The sequence below is a fragment of the Oncorhynchus tshawytscha genome, linkage group LG28 (assembly GCF_018296145.1).
Source record: "Oncorhynchus tshawytscha isolate Ot180627B linkage group LG28, Otsh_v2.0, whole genome shotgun sequence".
Taxonomy (NCBI): Eukaryota; Metazoa; Chordata; class Actinopteri; order Salmoniformes; family Salmonidae; genus Oncorhynchus; species Oncorhynchus tshawytscha.
The window spans coordinates 26,720,093-26,737,836 of NC_056456.1; the positions used below are offsets into that span (position 1 = coordinate 26,720,093).

A 17,744-nucleotide genomic window follows, 5' to 3' on the forward strand; every position below is an offset into this window, starting at 1 on the left:
TGAACTATTTCAAGTTGTTTTGGTTGAGAAAGTGATAATTGTGTAGTTGCCCCATCACATACCCAAAGTTGTACCCTTTTAATGTGTCCTTTGTCATATCCACATTGAACACTGGAGGGCGGTGTTGTATAGAATGCTGCACGTGACGGGCCACTCCAAATCAATAGCAACAAATCAAGTAATCTAGTGCATTGTCAGTGTGTTACAGTTTCTCACACATACAGTTATTGGGGGTATTACGTGATCAAATACAGTGAATTACCAGCACAGCTCAGTTCCTGTAAAGTATAGTTGTTTATAGTTGTTTACAGGTAGAGATACTGTACCAATGTGCGAAGAAGATGTGTGTGGTTAAGGAGAAATGTCCTGATAAAGCCACCATCACCATAGAGCTATCAGATATAGAGCTATTCTTAATATCACCATAGACCAGAGGTCCTTAAGCTTTTTCAGCTCAAGACCCAAATTAGAAATGTGCGGTCCTCAAACTACCCAAATTCTATTTGCCATTTATTTTTCAACTGTGCAGTGATGTTTCTCAAAAGTTCTGAACCTTTCATTTCTCATAGATTCTACATATTGTAAATTCAAGATAAACATTTTTGCTAAGAGTATTACATTATTGATCGATTGACTATGACTTTTTAAATCACCCAGCAGTGCTATTTGCAGAGTTAGCTCCAGGTAAATGTTACAATTCTTTAGCCATTCCTGAACCTGCGACCAAAAACAAGCTACATATGCACAGTACCAAAACGATGTAATGATTCTGTCTCTTCTCAGCAAAATCTGCAGAGCTTCGATGGTTGTATCTCCTATATACAATTGAAGTCGGAAGTTTACAAACACTTAAGTTGAAGTCATTAAAACTCATTTATCAACCACTCCACAAATTTCTTGTTAACAAACTATAGTTTTGGCAAGTCGGTTAGGACATCTACAATTGTGCATGACACAAGACAGATTATTTCACATACAATTCACTGTATCACAATTCCAGTGGGTCAGAAGTTTACATACACTAAGCTGACTGTGCCTTTAAACAGCTTGGAAAATTACATAAAATTATGTCATGGCTTTAGAAGCTTCTGATAGGCTAATTGACATCATTTGAGTCAATTGGAGGTGTACTTGTGGATGTATTTCAAGTCACTGTGTCTTTCAAAAGAAATCAGCCAAGACCTCAGAAAAAAATGGTAGACCTCCACAAGTCTGGTTCATCTTCGGGAGCAATTTCCAAACGCCTGAAGGTACCACGTTCATCTGTATAAACAATAGTACGCAAGTATAAACACCATGGGACCACGCAGCCTCGTTCCGTCTCCTAGAGATGAACGTACTTTGGTGTGCAAATCAATCCCAGAACAACAGCAAAGGACCTTGTGAAGATGCTGGAGGAAACAGGTACAAAAGTATCTATATCCACAGTAAAACGAGTCCTATATTGACATAACCTGAAAGGCCGCTCAGCAAGGAAGAAGCCACTGCTCCAGAACCGCCATAAAAAAGCCAGACTACGGTTTGCAACTGCACATGGGGACAAAGATTGTACTTTTTGGAGAAATATCCTCTGGTCTGATGAAACAATAATAACTGTTAGGCCGAACTACAAAAATCTCTGAAACTGGAAACACTTATCTCCCTCACTAGCTTTAAGCACCAGCTGTCAGAGCAGCTCACAGATTACTGCAACTGCACATAGCCCATCTATAATTTAGCCCAAACAACTACCTCTCCCCCTACTGTATTTTTATTTATTTTGCTCCTTTGCAAACCATTATTTCTATCTCTACTTTGCACATTCTTCCACTGCACATCTACCATTCCAGTGTTTTACTTGCTATATTGTATTTACTTCGCCACCATGGACTTTTTTTTGCCTTTACCTCCCTTATCTCATCTCATTTGCTCACATTGTATATAGACGTATTTTTCTACTGTATTATTGACTGTATGTTTGTTTTACTCCATGTGTAACTCTGTGTTGTTGCATGTGTCGAACTGCTTTGCTTTATCTTGGCCAGGTTTCAATTGTAAATGAGAACTTGTTCTCAACTTGCCTACCTGGTTAAATGAAGGTGAAATAAAATAAAAATAAAATGATGACCATCGTTTGGTTTGGAGGAAAAAGGGGGATGCTTGCAAGCCGAAGAATACCATCCCAACCGTGAAGTACCGGGTTGGCAGCATCATTTTGTGGGTGTGCATTGCTGCAGGAGGGACTGGTGCAATTCACAAAATAGATGGCAACATGAGGGAGGAAGGAAAATTATGTGCATATATTGAAGCAACATCTCAAGACATCAGTCAGGAAGTTAAGGCTTGGTCGCATATAGGTCTTCCAAATGGACAATGACCCCAAGCATACTTCCAAAGTTGTGGCAAAACGGCTTAAGGACAACAAAGTCAAGGTATTGGAGTGGCCATCACAAAGCCCTAACCTCAGTCCTATAGAAAATGTGTGGGCAGAACTGAAAAAGCGTGTGCGAGCAAGGAGGCCTACAAACCTGACTCAGTTATACCAGCTCTGTCAGGAGGAATGGGCCAAAATTCACCCAACTTATTGTGGGAAGCTTGTGGAAGGCGACCTGAAACGTTTGACCCAAGATAAACAATTTCAAGGCAATGCTACCAAATACTAATTGAGTGTACGTAATCTTCTGACCCACTGGGAATGTGTTGAAATAATTAAAAGCTGAAATAAATCATTCTCTCTACTATTATTCTGACATTTCACATTCTTGAAATAAAGTGGTGATCCCTGACCTAAGACAGGGAATTTTTGCTACGATTAAATGTCAGGAGTTGTGAAAACTCGATTTGGCTAAGGTGTCTGTAAACTTCCGACTTCAACTGTATATAACATTCTATTGGTTGCAATAATTTTGTATAATAACTGAAATTGGAAAAACTCTGCATTTTGAATCCAGTGTCGTTTTGTGTATCAGTTCATAAACCATAAACACCATGAATCAATACGTCGAAATCTCTTCCCAACTATTTTGCAATCTAGTGTATTCCGAAAGTAATCAGACCCCTTTTTTAGTTTTTCCACATTTTGTTATGTTACAACCTGTTTTCTGTTTTCTTCTCCTCATCAATCTATACACCATACTCCATCGTGACAAAGCAAAACAGGTTTTTAGAGATTTTTGCAAATTTATTTTAAAATAAAATACTGAAATCACATTTACATACCCCTTACTCAGTACTTCGTTGAAGCACCTTTAGTAGCGATTAAGGCCTCGAGTCTTCTTGGGTATGATGCTACAAGCTTGGCACACCTGTATTTGGGGAGTTTCCCCCATTCTTCTCTGCAGATCCTCTCAAGCTCTGTTAGGATGGATGGGGAACGTCGCTGCACAGCTATTTTCAGGTCTCTCCAGAGATGTTTGATTAGGGTTCAATTTCGGGCTCTGGCTGGGCCACTCAAGGACATTCAGAGACTTGTCCCGAAGCCGCTCCTGCGTTGTCTTGGCTGTGTGCTTCGGGTCGTTGTCCTGTTGGAAGGTGAACCTTTGCCCCAGTCTGAGGTCTGTATCTCTCTGGAGCAGGTTTTCATCAAGGATCTCTCTGTACTTTGCTCCATTCATCTTTCCCTCAATCCTGTCTCCCAGTCCTTGCAGCTGAAAAACCTCCCCACAGCATGATGCTGCAACCAACATGCTTCACCGTAGGGCGGGTTCCAGGTTTCCTCCAGATGTGACGCTTGGCATTGAGGCCAAGGAGTTCAATCTTGGTTTCATCAGACAAGAGAATCTTGTTTCTAATGATCTGAGAGTCCTTTAGATGCCTTTTAGCAAACTCCAAGCGGGCTGTCATGTGTTTTTTACTGGAGGAGTGGCTTCTGTCTGTCCATTCTACCATAAAGGCCTGATTGGTGGAGTGATGATGATCACTCTAAAACTTTTCACATACACTGCTGCCATCTAGTGGCCAAAATCTCAATTGCATCTCATTTTTTTTTCTTTGTATTATCTTTTACCAGATCTAATGTGTTATATTCTCCTACATTCCTTTCACATTTCCACAAACATCCACAAAAGTGTTTCCTTTCGAATGATATCAATAATATGCATATCCTTGCTTCAGGGCCTGAGCTATAGGCAGTTAGATTTGGGTATGTCATTTCAGGCGAAAATTGTAAAAAATATTGTTTTGTTTGTGACTAATTATTTGGCTACACAATAATATTATCCTAACATCATCAAATACATTGATTTGAATACAAAGGACTATTGTTCTGTGTTAACGTAATGTCTTTCATTTACAGCTTCATTGGAACCTAGATTAATGAATCATTACTTAGCCTTTCATAGTTTATTCATAATTCATAATTTATATATTTAGTTTTATTGAATTATTGCCACGTCCTGACCATAGAGAGCCCTTATTTTCTATGGTAGAGTAGGTCAGGGCGTGACTGGGGGGTTTTCTAGTTATTATTTTCTATTTGGGGTTCTAGTTTAGTTTTTCTATGTTGGTGTTTGGTATGATTCCCAATTAGAGGCAGCTGGCTATCGTTGTCTCTAATTGGGGATCATATTTAGGTAGCATTTTTTCCACCTGTGTTTGGTGAGATATTGTTTATGTGTAGTTGCATGTTAGCACTCCGTTGTCGTTTCGGTTAGTCTTTAATGTTTTGTTGTGTGGTTCACTTATTTTTGAATAAAGATGTGGAACCCAGATCACGCTGCATGTTGGTCCAAGTATGCTTCCAACAAACTTGACAGAATATCCCATCAAACTAGGACCAAGCAGCGTGCCCAAAGAGGGAAGGAGTTCTGGACATGGGAAGATGTGATGTGGAGATGTGAAACCCTTACTTGGCGACAGACGGAAGGAGATTATGGAGGACAGCGACTACGACAGGGTTCGCGGCTACAGAAAGCCCAAGGACAACCCCAAGTTTTTTTGGGGAAGGCACATGGAGCTGGCGGCTGAGCAGAGGGAAGAGCCAGAGACTGTCAGGGAGGCATTGGAGAAGTTAGGAGAGAGAGAGAGATGAGAGAGATGTTGTGCAAGTGTGTTCTGCTCAACATCCGACCAGAGGATCCGGTTAGCACTCTGGTGCAACCTGTGCCGGTTCCACACTTCTGGCCTCAAGTGCACCTCTCCAGTCCGGTACGTCATGTGTCTCCTCCTCGCACTCTCCCTGAAGTGCGTGGTCCCAGTCCGGTACGTCCTGTGCCTGCTCCTCGCACTCGCCCTGAAGTGCGTGTCACCAGTCTGGTGCCACCTGTTCCGGCTCCACGCACTAGGCCTCCAGTGCGCCTTCCCAGTCCGGTGCGTCCTGTGCCTGCTCCTCGCACTCTCCATGAAGTGAGTGTCACCAGTCTGGTGCCACCTGTTCCGGCACCATGCACTAGGCCTCCAGTGCGCCTTCCCAGTCCGGTGCGTCCTGTGCCTGCTCCCCGCACTCGCCCTGAAGTGTGTGTCACCAGTCTGGTGCCACTTGTTCCGGCTCCACGCATCAGGCCTCTAGTGTGCCTCCCCAGTCCATTTTTTTATGTACGGGTGGTCCCACCATCCTGACATTGCAAGCTCCATGCTCTACCAACTGAGTAAAAATGTTGATGTTATAGTATACTAGTGTCACAGTTTGGAAGAAGTGAAATTTGATGGGAAAAAACGTGAGAACGCTTCCTCAGCAGTAAGACAGCACAACTTAAACTATGCTGTCTTACAAATAAACAATGCTCTGCAACAGGGTCAACAATAGGGTCACTAAAGCTTCATGTTTGTTCACTGATCACAAAAACAAGCCAACAGTGGTTTCACTAAACTACATTGTCTCTTAGGAGGCGTTTACTATACTTTTCACCAAACAACATTCAGTTTGTGTAGTTTAAACACAAGTATATGCCCCAAAAAGAGTGTTGGAGAGTAAAGTTTCACACACTGTTTATCTCTAGAATGTGATCTTTATCTGAGGTACGAGTGTTGAATCTACACTTAGCAACAGCTCTTATCAGTAGGTAGAACCTTCCAAACATGTTTATAATGTGTTTTTCATATTGAATCATTGTTTAACCATCCATATCACAGCAAATACAACTTCTAAGAATGGATGTGCCCTGCAACACCTCAACATCTTTGAACAAAGTACAGTTTCTCATATAATTAAGTCGTTTTACTTTGCCTACTCACAGGAAGGTTCACAGGTCTGTCTGTCTGTGAGCTTGCTTCATTGCGCTCCAAGTACAGTCGGCATGTCCTGTGTGGGAGGTTCTAGATAATAAGAGGTGCCCGAAATTCATTGTCCACTCTGCTGAAGGGAAAAATATTTAGCCTTTGACTGAGCCACTGCGGACATATTGTAACGTGTTCGGGCAAGCTGGACTCCTGCCCCTAGTTATCATTTTTGCAGACCGTTTTTCCTCGACGTTTTGCAATTTTGTACGAGGCAATTATTATTTACGGATAGGCAACGTCACTGATACTTGGGGTATTTTCTTCCGTGAAAAGAGTAGTCTACAGAGTAGGGACCCCTCCGCGAGTTATTTTTTTTTTATCTAGAAAAAGCGCACCGGATACTTTGCCTCAAATGAGGTTCTGAAATTATACATATATATATTTTAGAAAACACGAGTCAAGGTAAGAAGATGTACGTTATTTTCTAAAATGATTATCCAGCATATCTGGTAGGTCTATGAAGGCTGTCAAAAATGTACGAAAAATGTATGAATATCCAAGAGATTCTACAAAGGGGATGGGGAATGGGCTGGGTAACTTTGGGTGGGGATAGCGGCAGTCGGACAGGGCTAAACGAAACAGATTAACTTTGGAAATTTACTCGTATTAAATAGGCCAACATTGACGTTTCTGTGTTTATCTTTACCAACTTTACGTTCCTATATTGTCCAGCCGTAGGCCCATATTAATGGCAATTTGACGCATTTTGGTTGGTATACTTTGTATTTGTTTGTCCCCCATTTTATTCTACTGTCTGTCGGCCACTTTCTATAACAGCGTAGGCCTTCCTCCCTACCATAAATTAAGTTTTCTTTGACATGTTTCAGAGGCTGAAAGTTAGTTAGGTTAGTCTATTCTTAAATCTAGGCCCTATTCCATGATGTAATTTGGTGATTTTGAAGGGGATATATTGTATCAATAATAGTTACAGCCTATATTAGGCTCCCGAGAGGCCATACTTCGAGTGTCTCCCTGAGGTAGCCTAAAATGTACCATGTCAATCAATATGTGGTAGATTATGTACAGTATACATAGATTTCGAATGTAATCGCACAGATGCTTAAATGGCAGATTGTTTCATTGAGCTAGACTTTTGCATGGAAGTGTCTCACAGCACTCATTGATATATATATAATAAATATTATTATTATTTTTTATTATTTAACCTTTATTTAACTAGGCAAGTCAGCTGCAACAAATTCTTATTTACAATGACGGCCTACCCTGGCCAAACCCGGATGAGGCTGGGCCAATTGTGCGCAGCCTTATGGTACTCCCAATCACGGCCTGTTGTGATAGAGCCTTGAATCGAACCAGGGTCTGTAGTGACGGCTCTAGTACTGAGATGCAGTGCCTTATTTACATACATATTCAGACCTTTTGCTATGAGACTCAAAATTGAGCTCAGTGGCATCCTGTTTCCTTTGATCATCCTTGAGATGTTTCTACAACTTGATTGGTAAATTAAATTGATTGGACACGATTTGGAAAGGCACACACCTGTCTATATAAGGTCCCACAGTTGAGTGTCCATGTCAGAGTAAAAACCAAGCCATGAGGTCGAAGGAATTGTCCGTAGAGTTCGGTGACAGGATTGTGTCGAGACAGATCTGGGGAAGGGTACCAACAGTTTTTTTGCAGCATTGAAGGACCCCAAGAGCACACTGACCTCCATCATTCTTCAATAGAAGAAGTTTGGAATCACCAAGACTCTCCCTAGAGCTGGCTGCCCGGCCAAATGGAGCAATCGGGGGAGAAGGGCCTTGGTCAGGGAGGTGACCAAGAACCAGATGGTCTCTGACAGAGCTCCAGTGTTCCTCTGTGGAGATGGGAGAACCTTCCAGAATGACAACCATTTCTGCAGCACTCCACCAATCAGGCCTTTATGGTAGAGTGGCCAGACAGAAGCTACTCCTCAGTAAAAGACACATGACAGTCCGCTTGGAGTTTGCCAAAAGGCACCTAAAGGACTCTCGGGCCATGAGAAACAATATTCTCTGATCTGATGAAACCAAGATTGAACAAGCTTGTAGAGTCATACACAAGAAGACTCAAGACTGTAATCGCTGCCAAAGGTGCTTCAACAAAGTATTAAAGGGTCTGAATACTTATGTAAATGTGATATTTCAGTTTTTAATTGTTTATAAATGTCCAAAAATGTATAAAAAAACTGTTTTTGCTTGGTCGTTATGGAGTGTTGTGTGTAGATTGATGAGGGTAAAAAACAATTAAATCCATTTTAGAATAAGGCTGAAACGTAACAAAATGTGGGAAAAGTGAAGGGTCTGCATACTTTACGAATGCACTGTAGATTGCAAAATAGCTGGGAAGAGATTTTCAATGCACCGATTGCATGGCGTTCCGCACCAACCGAATGCGAGGCGCAGAATGATTTGTTGAGCTGCTGTGTAAGAAAGCACTGCCACCAATCCTGATAGCAAGCGTGGCACAGACAGCACACAGCTAATGTTATTCATTGTGATCTAAAAGCCGCAACGTATCCTAAGTCAGCACTCCTACGCTGAGACGCTTGACACATACGCCCCTCCCCCCACCCAGTCTGGTGCGTGTCCCCAGTCCGGTACGTCCTGTGCCTGCTCCTCGCACTCTCCCTCAAGTGCGCCTTCCCAGTCCAGAGCTTCAGGCGACGGTCCCCAGTCCAGGGCTTCAGGCGACGATCCCCACTCCAGAGCTTCAGGCAATGATCCCCACTCCAGAGCTTCAGGCGATGATCCCCACTCCAGAGCTTCAGGCGATGATCCCCACTCCAGAGCTTCAGGCGATGATCCCCACTCCAGAGCTTCAGGCGACGGTCCAACCGAATGCGAGGCGCAGAATGATTTGTTGAGCTGCTGTGTAAGAAAGCACTGCCACCAATCCTGATAGCAAGCGTGGCACAGACAGCACACAGCTATGTTCTTGTTTTAAGGACAAAAGTGGCCTTGTTAAAAGGCCTTAGTCAGAGTAGGTGGGGTAAAATGACTGTCTTTGATTAGGAGATCCTGTCTGGTAGATAGAACTAGAATGTTTAATAACATAGTATTTACATTGTCTCAAGGACAGGAGTCAACAAGTGAACCCCCTCTTGTATTTGATTTTACACACACACACGCACACATACACACAGTGACTTCAGAGGCTTGTTAATAGCACACAGAGAACTAGTGGTGTTGTTGGGCTGACCCAATCAGTCACTTCCCCTAGTTACATTGTTATGACTTAACAGCACCATTATCACTGGGCTGGCCTAGGACAGTGTCCCAAATGGCCCCCTATTCCCTTTATAGCACACTACTTAAAAAGTAATGCACTAGGGCTCTGGTCAAAAGTAGCACACTATAAGGGAGAAGGGTACCATTTGGGACGCTAGACTAGGAGTGTCCGGATAATATCATACTGTAGTCATGGGGTCATAGACCTATTACTATATGAAGCATCCCAGAGTAGGAGTGCTGATCTAGGATCAGGTCCTCGCCTGCCATGTAATGTTATTCATTGTGATCTAAAAGCCGAAACGTATCCTATGTCAGCACTCCTACTCTGAGACACTTGACACATATGCCTCCCCCAGTTGTCCGACTGATTCAACAGATGGCTGACTATGCCCTTCAGATTTCCCAGTCACATATAAGTCACATTTCAAGCTAGACCCCCAGTCCTGGCAGTGTTGACTGAATTGAGTGGTCCTCTTCATGGGGGAAATTCTTATGAGTCATGGACACTGCGTTTCATGGGTCGAGGTCTGGATCTGGAACAAGGGCCTATTAAGTTGGAATGTATTGTCTCATTCTCTGAGTACGAGCTAGATGGCTGACTATGCCATCATAGCCCCCACCCCCAACTCCATTTCTGAGAGCAGTTACACGTTTTGTATTGAAAGGGGGCTTTTTGTATCAAGCGTCTCAGAGTAGAAGCGATGGTCTAGGATCAGTTTAGCCTTTTAGATCACAGTGAATGAGATTTCATGAACAGGGGGAGACCTGATCCTTGATCAGCACTGCATTACAGCTCATATCATCTCAAGAAGGCATCTCTCATTCACATGATTGAGTAGCTTACTGGCTAGTAGCTCGGTAGATGCCCCCCGTTAAACATACAAATGAACTGGATTAAGAAGAAAAATTCCTCAGTTTAGGTTGGGTTTCCTCAATATTCCCTTGTACTCACCGGTACAACTGAATGCTCTTCCTGATCCATCCACACAGTGCTGTTAAGAGAGCACAGCGTGCACAGCAGTTTAATTAAGGAAATGGCTTCATTCACTGCCCTGCTGCTAGGAGAGCTAATGGACAGAGGGAGAGGGGAGCGGGGAGTGGACTGTGACACAGGCAGTGGGGGTTGGGTGTTCGTTCACCTTACTTAGACTGCTAACTCAGCACAATTAAAGATGCAAACATATTTTGTGTGGTTATCATTCATAGCAACCATTCCCACATTAAAAGTGTTGAGATAATCTATAGACTCAAAAGCACGTACACATTTATTTAACACGCTAATCTTCATAATGAATACCATCAAATGTACTCATTTTGTACTCCTCCCTATTTGTATGCACCGTGCAGTCCAAGGTGGTCCATCGACGATAACATTTTCATGTGGTTGACCAGCGTCGTAGAAGTAACAGTGAGGTGAGTGAGGCCGTGAGAAAATCCATGCAGGTGTGCTCTCTGTTAATTACAGTCAGGTTCAAGTGGCTACATCACCAGATCAAAGTGTTAGATAGTTTATCTACCACTTAGCACTAAGATGAAACATCCCATAAACACAACCAACTGACTTAGGGAATAAGTGTTAGGTCTTGTACTTTCTCCCCCTCTCTAAACAGGTTTGTGTTATTCATTTTTTTTATGAAGTAATGTTTTTTTTTTTAAACGGAGCGGTTGATCTCTGCTTGCTTTTTGACTGCGAAAATGATGTTGACTCAGAAAATGTTGGTGACCACTGGCTTAGAGGATTGAGTTACCTCTAGTGTCCTCTCTGGGCTCTGTTCTAGACCATAGAAATCCATTTGTCTGGTCAGTGGTAGACTGTGGTAATATAATGTAGAATTTTTTTTTGAGTAAGATTTTCATTGCAGTGAGCTGTGGTTGTTTTACCTACCTTAGTTGAATACACTGACTGTAAGTCACTGTGGATAAGAGTGTCTGCTGAATGACCAGAATGTTATTGTGAAGTCCTTGAGTCTTCAGTTGTCACGATCTTGGAAATGAGCGGACCAAGGCGCAGCGTGAGTATAAAACCAAAATAACAAAACTTACTAAGACCGTGAGGACGTAGTGCCCAAACACACTAACAAACAATATCCCACAATACACAGGTGGGGAAATAGCTACCTAAATATGATCCCCAATCAGAGGCAACGATAAACAGCTGCCTCTAATTGGGAAACACATTAGCACCAACATAGAAATAGATATACTAGATCACCCCCTAGTCACGCACTGACCTACTATACCATAAAGAACCAAGGGCTCTCTATGGTCAGGGCGTGACAGTACCCCCAAAGGTGCGGACTCTGGCCGCCAAACCTGTAACCAAATGGGGAGGGTAGGGGGGGTGATTAGTGTCGGTGGCGGCTCCGGTGCAGGTCATAGCCCCCGCCCAGACCTCGGATCCAGCCATGGCGCCGGGCTGAACGCCGTGCCTGGACTGGGCACCGGTGCAGAGGAGGGCTCCAGCCTTGGAGAGGGACTGGACGCCATGCCTGGACTGGACACCGGTGCAGAGGGAGGCTCCTGCCATGGAGCTGGGTTGGCCTCCGTACCTGGACTGAGCACCGGCGCAGAAGAAAGCTCCGGCCATGGAGCTGGACTGGATGCCGTGTCTGGACTGGCCATCGGTGCAGAGGAAAGCTCCTGCCCTGGAGCTGGACTGGACGTCGTGCCTGGACTGGGCACCAGCGCAGAAGGCTCCGGCCATGGAGCGGGACTGTACATCGTGCCTGGACTGGGCACCGGCGCAGAGGAAGGCTCCGGCCTTGGAGCTGGACTGGACACCGGCGCAGAGGAAGCCTTCAGCCTTGGAGCTGGCCTGGACACTTTGCCTGGAAGCTCCGGAACGTTGACCCTTGCTGGAGGTTCCGGACCGTGGACCGTCGCAGGAGGTTCCGGACCGTGGAGCCTGCACAGGTGGCACTGGACTGGTGGCACACACTTCAGGGCTAGTGCGAGTAGCAGGCACAGGACATACCGGACTGGGAAGGCGCACTGGAGGCCTGATGCGTGGATCCGGCACAGGTGGCACTGGACTGGTGACACACACTTCAGGGCGAGTGCGTGGAGCAGGCACAGGACGTACCTGACTGGGGACACGCACTTCAGGGCGAGTGCGAGGAGGAGACACAGGTCGTACCGGACTGGGGAGGCACACTGGAGGTCAGAAGTGTGGAGCCAGCCCAGGTTGCACCAGAGTGCTAACCGGATCCTCTGGTCGGATGTTGAGCAGAACACACTTGCACAACATCTCTCTCATCTCTCTCTCTCTCCTAACTTCTCCAATGCCTCCCTGACAGTCTCTGGCAATTCAAGGCGAGTGCAGAAAGCAGACACAGGACGTACGTGGCTGGGGACACGCACTTCGGGGAGAGTGCGAGGAGGAGACACAGGATGTACCAGACTGGGGAGGCCCAGATTACACCGGACTGAGGACACGCTCCTCCAAACGACTGCGTTGCCGTATACTCCTAGCCAACTCCATTCTCCGGTATCCCTCCTCACACTGTTTCATCAACTCCCAGGCGGGCTCTGGTACTCTCCTTGGGTCGACCGACCACCTCTATCTCCTCCCAGATGGTCTCTGGCTCTTCCCTTCGCTCAGCCGCCAGCTCCATGTGCCCCCCCACAAAAAACAAATCTTGGGGTTTCTGTGGTCACAGTCCCCAGCATCGTCGCCGTCCTTCTTGCGTCCTCTGCGACTCCTGCCAAGGAAGGGTCTCCTGTCCTTCCATGATTTCTTCCCAGGTCCACCTTATTTTTCCCATCATTGCTCGGTTCTTGTTTGGTGGGATATTCTGTCACGATCTTGAAAATGAGAGTACCAAGGCGCAGCGTGAGTATAGTTTCACATATTTATTTAAGTGAAACTAACAAAACCAAAACAACAAAACTTACTAAGACCGTGAGGACGTAGTGCCCAAACACACTAACAAACAATCAATATCCCACAAAACACAGGTGGGGAAATAGATACCTAAATATGATCCCCAATCAGATGCAACAATTAACTGGGAACCACATTAGAGGCCTCTAACTGGGAACCACATCAGAGGCCTCTAATTGGGAACCACATTAGCACCAACGTAGAAATAGATATACTAGATCACCCCCTTGTCACGCCCTGACCTACTAAACCATAGAGAACCAAGGGCTCTCTATGGTCAGGGCGTGACATCAGTAGACCTTATATTTTGCACTGACCTTCTGTAAAGGATTGTTCTCGTTCTCTTTTGCTTGTTGAACCTGACCATAAAAAGCCATGATTCGCCAGAGTTTATTCACACTGTATAAATATTAGGCTCTTAAAACATACCATGTTACAAACGTACCAGCTCCAACGTAAAAGAGACTTCTCCTTGAATTCCCTGAAAGTCTTTGAGGTTTTAGTTTTTTTCACAATAGTAGTGGTAGTAATATGACAATTCAAGCAAATTGTAGCTGCCAAGGGCTTGGAGTGACTGTTTTTGTCACTTCATTATTCAATGTTTTTAATTAATTTCACTGCATCAGAGATGCCGTACAGAGACATTTCGGCTTTACAGACTCCTTCAGTGTGTTTTTTAATTCAAAACAGCATTTGTAAAGACCTACAGATGAGTAGGAGGTTCTTCTATTCAGGGTTGCCACTCATCTGCCAATCAGGGATGTAGATTTTCTGGTTTTCCGGTATACAAATGAGTCACAAAGGAATACATAATTATAGGGTATGGGAGCAGTCACGAAGGGCAACTCACAAATCAACCACCCCAGGTGTCCGCTCACCTAAATACATCATATCAATTCATGAGATAGCCCACCACAAAGGCTGTGGCTGATGTCCTTTGTGGTGGGCTATCTCATGAATTGATATGATGTATTTGGATGAGCGGACACCTGGGGCGGTTGATTTGTAAGTTGCCTTTCGAGTTGGTCCTCCCTTTGCTGCTATAAACAGCCTCCACTCTTCTGGATAGGCTTTCCTCTAGATATTGGTACATTGCTGCGGGGACTTAATTAATACGTAGACATAATTGCAAATGATTAAATCCTTCCAATAGAATTGTTTAAAAACTATTTAAGTTACAAATTTAAATGTAATTAAATTAGTTGACTTCACATGAGATGATTTCACTGAACAACAAAAGAAAGGGAATATTGAATGATCCCCAATGATCCATCGCATCTCCCAAAAACGTTTTCAACATACATCTGTAAAATTATAGTCTAGAAACTAAAGCTTTGGTTGTCTTCCTCTCAGGCTTCCATGTCTTCTCCCTGGACCTCCTCAATGTCCACCTTTTGAACATCAGACTCTGAGGCCTCATCTTCACTGTCACTTTCCACCCTTGTTGAGGATAGCTCGTTGTCAGGCTCAAAAAGCCTCAAATTTGCCCGGATGGCCACCATATTTTAAACCCTTGTATTGGTCAGCCTGTTACGTGCTTTGGTGTGTGTGTTCCCAAACAAGGACCAGTTCCGTACTAAGGCGGCTGATGTTGGTGGGATTTGGAGGAGGATGGAGGCAACAGGGGAAAGAGCCTCAGATCCACAAAGTCCCTTCCAGCAGGTGGCTGATGAGATATGTTGGCACGACTGCCATATTGCATCTCCATCCCAAAGCCCTTGCTTTGAAAGTGTACTTCGCCAGACTGCCAAGAACCTTGCCCTCACACCATAGGCCTTGTTGATCTCTGCACCAGACAGGATGCTCTTGCCAGCATACTTGGGGTCCAACAAGTACGCTGCGGCGTGTATGGGCTTCAGGCAGAAGTCTTCACGTTTTTTGATGTATTTCAGAACTGCAATTTCGTCTGCTTGGAGCAACAGTGAAGTGGGCAGGGCAGTACGGATTTCTTCTCTTACATCTGCAAGCAGAGTCTGAACATCAGACAGGATGGCAATGTCTTCCTCAATCCGTGCAATGGCTACTGCTAGGGTTCAGGAGTTTCAGGCTGCTTACCACTCTCTCCCAAAATGCATCATCCAGGAGGATCCTCTTGAGGGGGCTGTCCATATCAGCAGACTGTGATATGGCTATTTTTTGGGGAGACTCCTTCCCCTCCGGAAGATTATCAAACACGATGACAACACCACCCCAATAGGTGTTGCTAGGCAGCTTCAATGAGGTGCTCTTATTCTTCTCATTTGCTTGGTAAGGAAGATTGCTGCTTTAACTTGATGAGCCTTCACATACCTAACCATTTCCTTGGCTCTCTTGTAGAGTATATCCATTGTTTTCAGTGCCATGATGTCCTTGAGCAGCAGATGCAATGCATGAGCAGTACAGCCAATGGGTGTGATGTGAGGGTAGGACTCCTCTACTTTAGACCAAGCAGTATTCATGTTCGCAGAATTGTCTGTCACCAGTGCAAATACCTTCTGTGGTCCAAGGTCATTGATGACTGCCGTCAGCTCATCTGCAATGTAGAGACTGGTGTGTCTGTTGTCCCTTGTGTCTGTGCTCTTGTAGAAAATTGGTTGAGGGGTGTTAATTATTTCTTGCCCACGAACATTCAACCACCCATCAGAGATGATTGCAGTACAGTCTGCTTTCTCTATGATTTGCTTGACCTTCACTTGAACTCTGTTGAACTCTGCATCTAGAAAATGAGTAGATAAAGCATGTCTAGTTGGAGGGGTGTATGATGGGCAAAGAACAATAAGAAATCTCTTCCAATACACATTGCCTGTGAGCATCAGAGGTGAACCAGTTGCATACACAGCTCGAGCAAGACATTCATCAGCATTTATCTGACTACGTTCCTCCATTGAGTCAAAAAAACTTCTGATTCCAGGAGTACCATGAGCTGTTGGTATCGATAAGATGTATGATTCATCATTTTCACCTCGAATACAAGTAGAGGGACCTTTGTCAGAGGTTGCTTGTTGTGAGCAATGAGGGAACTTTATGCACTTGGCCAGAGAATTCTGCACCTTTGTTGCATTCTTCACATATGATTTGGCACAGTATTTGCAAATGTACACAGCTTTTCCTTCTACATTAACTGCAGTGAAATGTTTCCACTCATCAGATAGTGCCCATGGAATTTTCCTGTATAGATGAGAAAAAAATAAGTAAAAATAAAATACAATTCCATGTACAGATAAATAGTTAAGCAGTTAGATTAAACAACTACTTTGTAAGATAAATGTTTTCAAATGAAACATATTGAAATAGGTGAATTTACACTCCTCAGTTAACAGGCTCAAGCAAGCTAAAACCCATATGGTAACAAAAACTAACTAGCAGAAGTTGTTAACAAGTTAGAAATGATTTAAACACACTTTGCTGTAGGCTACTATTTACTAGTTAACAAAAAATCACGTATGCCATATACACTGTATATTCACCCCACCCAGTACTGTAATCAAAACTTACCAGAAAGCATGTAGTCCTTGGCTCAGACAGTGTAGTAGTGTGGGCTCAATAGCATCTCATTAGTGTGCAAGATCTTGAGAATCCGCTGTATATGTGATGGAAGAATGCACTGTACATGCAGAGGGTTGGAATTCCATTGAATTGGGGATAGTTTAACCAAAATATGCCACAAGACCTAGAATTGCCTTGTGTGTATCCCACAAAAAAAGGTTCACTGTTAGCTTATAACTTTTTTTAATGAATTTAAGCCAAATTCCCCAAATTCCCAGCTTAACTTCCCATGGAAAATATCAGAACATTTCCCAGAAAGTTTCCGACCATTTGCAACCCTAGTAGCAACACAACATAGCATCAGCACATGGTAGCAGCACAAAGCATGGTACAATATAGCCTTGCTACTCTTATTTTCAAATGTCTTTTTACTGTTGTTTTATTTCTTTACTTACCTACACACACACACACACACATACTTTCTTCCCTCCGCACTATTGGTTAGAGCCTGTAAGTAAGCATTTCACTGTAAGGTCTACCTACACCTGTTGTATTCGGCGCACGTGACAAAGAAACTTTGATTTGATTTGAAATATTGGGCACAGACAACTGCACAAAGGGCAAGAACGTAGAGACAATACATCACACAAAGAAGCCACAACTGTCAGTAAGAATGTCCATGATTTAGTCTTTGAATGAAGAGATTGAGATTTGTTGCAGCTCGTTCCAGTCACTAGCTGCAGCGAACTGAAAAGACGAGCGACCCAGGGATGTGTGTGCTTTGGGGACCTTTAATGACTGGCAGAACGGGGGTTATATGTGGAGGATGAGGGCTGCAATAGATATCTCAGATAGGGGGAGTGAGGCCTAAGAGAGTTTTATAAACATGCATCAACCAGTGGGCGGGAGCATTGGTGGCAAATCTGATGGCCGAATGGTAAAGAACATATAGGCGCTCGAGAGTACCCTTACCTGCCGATCTATAA

At 44.0% G+C, this 17,744-nt stretch overlaps 1 protein-coding gene across 1 annotated transcript in view; it reads left to right on the forward strand.

Annotated features, from left to right (window-relative positions):
* The first annotated feature begins 6,266 nt into the window (after window positions 1-6,266).
* The window catches only part of LOC112227000 (integrin beta-1), a 35,619-nt gene continuing 24,141 nt past the window's right edge, over window positions 6,267-17,744 (forward strand). The window contains exon 1 of the mRNA XM_024391766.2: window positions 6,267-6,597. The gene's annotated coding sequence lies outside the window, so the exon portion shown is untranslated. The remainder of the gene's footprint in view (window positions 6,598-17,744) is intronic.